The 6,541-nt window shown below is 38.4% G+C and overlaps 1 non-coding gene across 1 annotated transcript; it reads right to left on the minus strand.

Annotated features, from left to right (window-relative positions):
- Positions 1 to 2,782: 2,782 nt before the first annotated feature.
- LOC136231539 (small nucleolar RNA R71) lies at positions 2,783 to 2,889 on the minus strand. Its single transcript, XR_010689912.1, has one exon. It is a non-coding gene; the product is annotated as a small nucleolar RNA R71 (small nucleolar RNA).
- Positions 2,890 to 6,541: the final 3,652 nt, after the last annotated feature.

Consider the following 6,541-nt stretch of genomic DNA (forward strand, 5'->3'; position numbering starts at 1 on the left):
CTACTCAGAACATTAAACGTTTAGAATTCTTAACATTGAGTAAAGATCCGTTGCATAATTAATGCTACACACGCAAATTAAATAGCCACCTAGAATGATGTAAGCGCAATAATTAGAAAATACATGCGCCAATTGTGTCATAAATGCCAGAATCATTGTCGGTTGAGTATCTCGAGGTCAAACCGCCACCTCAACGCTTCAGATCAACTCGACACCTCTATAAATAGTGGACGAATTCCCACTTATACCTCTTTATGCTTAGAAATTTCTGGTATTCAAATCGTCTCTTTTCTAAAATTCCCAAACCTCTCAAATTTCTCTGAAAATCATGTCGGATTCTCAGAATCTCTCCGGAGGCGGTTACAACGACAACCACTCCGATGAAAATCCATCGTACCAAACTGAGCAAGAACACGAGGAGACCTTAAATGAATCTCAAGGAGAAGGTCAACATGACCATTCTAAGGTCACAACACCAAGCAAGAAACCCCACGCTGACCAAGCTACCTCCTCGAAAGGGAAACAGAAGCAGGATAAGGGAAAGAAACCGATGGAATGTACCTACTCCCTAGTTTACAACAGCGTAAGGGGATATAAGGTTGATGTTAAGCCCAAAATATACCTAAAATATCATCAATAATTACATCAATATTGCTACGAATTTATGCTATTTATACCTATTTAGAATACTTTTACTCCCGAATATGTTTTTTTCATGCAAGGTACATAAATATTTGGTAAAATCCAAATAGGAGTAAAAAGAGCTCAAAAATAGAAGAAAAGCCCTACAAAAGGAGTCGAAGACAACGAAAATTAATAACGCCAAGTCAAGGACACGAACGAGAGCCAAAGAAGTGAAAAATGCTCCGTGCCGCGACCGCGGCCCCCACTATTCACGGTCGCGACATGCGTCCCTCAGCCTCTCTTTCCCTTCGTCCGAAGTACAAATTGATGCTCCCCCATTCTCAGTAGAGAATTTAATATTCTCGGTATGAGCAGGAGATTTTAGAAGCCTAGTTACACACTTTCGTTTTCGACGAAACGCGATCGTTCGGGTGGATAAAGACGTCCTTTCGCAGCGGACACGATCCTTCACAACGGACACAACACTTCAATCAAGACTCTTCAACATCTATAAATAAAGAGTTGATGGAGAGTTGAAATATAATGTTATATGTGTAGAAGAAAGAGATTAGTGTAGAATTTATGCAGAAATTCCGAATCAAGTGATTCAGAAGTTAGATTTCGATTCTGTTCAAAAGCAATATGATGTACACACATTGTTTACTAAATAATAACAAATTCAGTAGCGTTTAGACATTGTTCCAGTTTAGTTTTCATTTTGGTAGTGGACCGACCCAGTCTCTATTACGAAGATTCAACGAGAAGATTGAGTAGAGGATTCGCCCCTGAGCCTGACAAACTCTAACGAAATCCAAGGAAAGGATTGACAACCCGTTCACTTGCACGCCGTCGAAGAGTTCAATGCTCCATGTTCTCTGTAAACTTGTATCAATTTATATTTCATCTAATAAAGTCCGTTCTATTCGATAGATCTTTATGCAGCACTTATGGTAACCAATCCACTAAAGTGACTGCTGGTGTTTTCATTAAAACGTATTTAATCCAAAATCTTTACAAGGAAACTTTGTTGAACACTTAGGCAAATTATTATCTCGAAAGAGTTTTAATTTGATTAAGGGCAATTTATCCCGAAAGGGTTTTGTGGCGTTCAAAGCCAATTAATTAGAGGTTCCGTCATTTATTTCATCTTTATAATTCGTACAAAGTTTAAAGTTGTTTTCTTTGCTTAATACAAACAAATATACTTGTTTACTTTTCTAAAGTACTAAAACGTTCCTGTTTTGCAAATTCATTCTTAAATCAGATATTTTCTAACATCTTCATATTCTAATCTAATTCTCATTCTAGCAATTTCAAAACCAAAACCGATTAAACGATTTTTCCATATTATAAACCTTAAAGTAATTTTAACCGATTGTAAATAAGTTTTGTTAAAAAACGTTCCCTGTGGGATCGATATCTTTTATTACTACAAGCGTATACCGTGCACTTGCGGAAATCGCTCAACAAGTTTTTGGCGCCGTTGCCGGGGAACGCCAAAATTTTTGACAAAATTTTAAATTTTTCGTGTTTTATTACGAATCTAGGTTTATTCAAACTTTTACATTTTATTTATTTTCAATTACTAACATATTTATTTTTCAAAATTATGTTTTATAGGTAGTTTCTGTTCGTGCGAAATTTCAAGTTCATGCGCAGTTCTCGAAGTTCGGGCACGTCACCAAATCCTATTGACCCAGAAATTGAAAGAACTCTTAAAAAGAACAAGAAAGAAAAGAAAAAGAAAAACCAAACCCCAATAAAAACTAGAATTACCGAGCCAGAAGTTATGGCCACACTTATGGATTACGCTAGGCCAGGAGTGGCCGGTGTAACAAACAGTATAGTTAGACCCCAAATTAATGCACATCATTTTGAAATTAAGCCTGTGTGTGCTTAATATGTTGCAAAATAATGTAACGTTTTACGGGTTACCTAACGAAAATCCTAATACCCATTTGACAAATTTCTTAGAAATTTGTGACACTTTCAAAATCACTGATGTAACTGCAGAACAATTAAACTTCGCCTTTTTCCTTTTACTTTGAAGGATCGAGCCAAAGAATGGTTAACTTTTATGCCAGGCGCATCAATTGAGACTTGGGAGCAATTAGCCCAAGCATTTTTATCAAAATTTTTTCCTTTAGCAAAAACCGCAAGAGTCATTAAAGAGTTAACATCTTTTTCTCAAAATGATAGTGAAACTCTTTATGAGGCTTGTGAACGTTTTAAAGAACTTCAACGTTTATGCCCACACCACCAATTGTCCGCTGAACTTTTAATGCAAACATTTTATAATGGACTAAATCCTACAACTAGAGGTTCATTGGACGCTATGTCTGGAGGGTTATTCATGAAGAAAACATCTGCCCAAGCAAGAGAACTTTTAGAGGAAATGGCAATCAACAGCAGTATGTGGCCCGCGGAACGTGGACACGTACCATTAGCGAAACCATCATCCTCAACTACTTCATCAGTTAAAGGTATAATGAATCTTGATCCAGTAGCGATGTTGCAAGCCCAATTTTCTGCCTTATCGCACAAAATTGATAGGTTTATGGCACCGTGTGATTCTAATGGTCAACCAAACCAAACGGATGTGGATTACGATGGTATGAGTGAAATTGAACAGGTAAATTTTGTCCAAGGGCAAAACCAAAATAATAACCCTTATTCCAATACATATAATCCTGGATGGAGAAATCATCCTAACTTTAACTGGAGAGATAATAATAATGCTAATGCTAATCAAAATCGTCCTACTAATTATCAAAATCAATCCAGAGACACGATTAGCACTTTATCTTCTAAAATCGATAAATTTATTGATGCTATGAGCGGAAAAATAAGTAATCACGACGATGGTTTTAAACGGATCGAGAATAAATTCGATCAGCTTATTAAAAACCAATCATCTAGCATCCATAATTTGGAGATTCAAATTGGACAACTCGCTAAATCAATTCCATCCCGCAAAGAGGGAAGTCTTCCAAGCCATACGGAAGAAAATCCGAAAGAGCATGTTAAGGCTATCACTCTTCGTTCAGGGAAAAACTACTTAGGCCCGGAAATGCCCGGAAATTCGACGTTATCTGGAACTGAATTACCAAAGTCCAAAGAAGATACATTAAAACAAAAAGATGCACCGATTGACTCTAGTACAAAAACTTTTGTACCCAAACCACCTTTTCCACACAAAGTCCGCAACAAGGACTATGACAAACAACTTTTAACATTTTTAGACAAACTTAAAAATTTGCATATTAATTTAACGTTTATGGATGCAATTACGCAAATTCCCAATTATGGTAAATTCCTCAAAGATTTAATTTCAAAGAAAATCAGTTGGGAAGGAATTTCATCCATTTCGCTAACTGAAGATTGCAGTTCGATTGTGTCAAGCAATTTGCCCACAAAACTCAAATATCCCGGATGTTTTACCATTCCGTGTAAATTGGGCGATATAGAATTCCCAAGTTGTCTTTGTGATTTAGGAGCAAGCATTAACTTGATGCCATTATCTATTTTTAATAAGTTAGGCTTAGAAGAAGACATCAAACGTACCAATATGGTTTTGCATTTAGCGGATCAAACCACTAAAAGACCATACAGTATAATTGAGGATGTTTTAGTTAAAGTTGACAAATTTATTTTTCCTACCGATTTCGTTATTTTAGATTTTGCTTATGATGTAAATTGTCCGCTAATCTTTGGTAGACCGTTCATGAACACGGGACGTGCTCTAGTTGATGTGTCGGAAGGGAAAGTAGTTTTACGAATAGGAGATGATAAGATTGAGTTTGATATGAACCAAGCGATGAAATATCCTATGGAAGATTTCGCTTGTATGAAACTTGATTTAATTGAAGAATGTGTAAATGACATTGTTCAAAAAGAAGAAATAATAGAACCTATAATGAGTGAGGAACTAGAAGATAAGGACCCAGAACCTTTGATTCGAGAAGATGGACCAGTTCCGCCTTCAATTATAGTTCCACCTAAATTAGAACTTAAAGAATTACCAAGTCATTTGAGGTACGCTTTCTTAGGCGAAGGCGATTCTCTACCTATTATTATCTCTAACAAATTAACACAAGTCCAAGAAGAGAAATTGAAAGAAATTGTTAGAAATAGGATAGGAAGCATAGGTTGGAAAATTTCAGACTTAAAAGGTATTAATCCAAGTATTGTGATGCATAGAATTCACTTAGAAGAAGATAAGCCACCTAAAGCGGATAGGCAAAGACGCCTAAATCCGAACATGAAAGAAGTAGTAAAAAATGAGATTACTAAACTTCTTGACAATGGAATCATCTACCCTATCTCGGATAGTGAATGGGTTAGTCCAATCCATTGTGTACCTAAAAAGGGAGGCATAACAGTTGTAAGGAATGAAGAAGGTGAATTAATACCTACACGAACCACCACTGGTTGGAGGGTTTGTATAGATTATAGAAATCTAAATAAAGCAACTAGAAAAAGATTCGGTTTGTGTCCAAGGGAACTAAGCCTCAAGTTCAACAAGGTCAGGTTGGACCCAAGTCAGCAGAAAACCTCAAAAGGCAAGCTGAGCCCGAGGAAGAAGAAAAAGAGGACACTCCTGAGCAACCACTGAGAAAGAAGAAGAAGATCTCTTCTGGGTTAAGTCCTATCGATGCACCCCCGCTTGACGTCGTTATCTCTGAAGACTCACATTTCATGAGAAGTCAAGGCATTGATCTTGAGAAAACACCCACTGACCAAGATGAAGAAGAATTGGGTAATCTCGGAGGTCAGTTTGATGCTGAGGAGACAGCAGATGTTGAGCAACATGAAACAACCAACACTGAGCTGGTTGAAAAACAAGCTGAGCCAACAGCAAAGGATCATGCTGATCAAGGGGTAACTTCACCTTCTGACTCAATTGACTCTATTCAAGCTGACCCCTCTCCTCCAAAGACTAAGAAATTGAGGAGACTTAAGAAGAAGGCTCATAAATCCCCAGTCATTGACCTTCTGGATGACTCACCTCTATGGGATCCGATCACTGATCTCTCTGACATGCAGTTCAAATTCTTCTCTAATCCAACTGAGTTTTCTCCACCAGAGCAACAGCAAAAGCAAGCCTCTGTTTCTCAGCCTAAGGAACATGCCGACTCAATTGCTACTCAAGGTCAAGATAATACCGAGCACATCCTCGAAGTCCCTGCTGCTCAAAACATTGAGATAGCAAAGGAAACACCTGCTCAGGTCAGTGCTGAAACTCCTCAACCTCCTTAAACCAGTCAGCTTCAGCCTGACTTTGAGCAAGTAGATAATTCTACCGATCACCCTCTTCCACATCCTCAAGTGCAGAATATCAACCAGTCAGCTTCTGCTGGCAATCTGAACTCAAGTCCAGCTGCTGATCATGCTGGCACTTCCAATAATGAAAGGAACCAAACACCTCCACCTTCCGGTTCTACTCGTATTCCGGCAACTGGGCCAAACCATGATGGATCCTATACTTATCTGAATGCCACTGAGTCTGGTCGAAGAATCATTGACTCAGCTCAAGCCCTACTCCAGGACCTTCATCATACCAATGCCGACGTCGCTGGGTCTATTCCTATTGAGCCAACTCAACTTTCCTCTATCACTCAGCTTCTCACAGAAATCAAAGGTCTTAAGGATCTTCTGAGTGTCATGACATCACTCCAGTCTCAACAGCCCAAGCAGGAATCAATAGTAAAGCTGGCCGAACTCCAGCTGACAATGGTCAATCACATGAACTCTCTCCAGGGTCAATTTCAAAACCTGTCAGCTGCGAACTCTATGTATGCAACTTCTGCTGAAGTTCATCAACTCTTTACCCAGCTTCACTCTGAGCAAGCTAGAACCAATGCTCAACTCTCTTCCTCCTCCCAATGCTCCATTGAGCAAATTAGTGAGGCTGTCT

Source organism: Euphorbia lathyris, chromosome 5, assembly GCF_963576675.1.
Source record: "Euphorbia lathyris chromosome 5, ddEupLath1.1, whole genome shotgun sequence".
Classification (NCBI taxonomy): domain Eukaryota; kingdom Viridiplantae; phylum Streptophyta; class Magnoliopsida; order Malpighiales; family Euphorbiaceae; genus Euphorbia; species Euphorbia lathyris.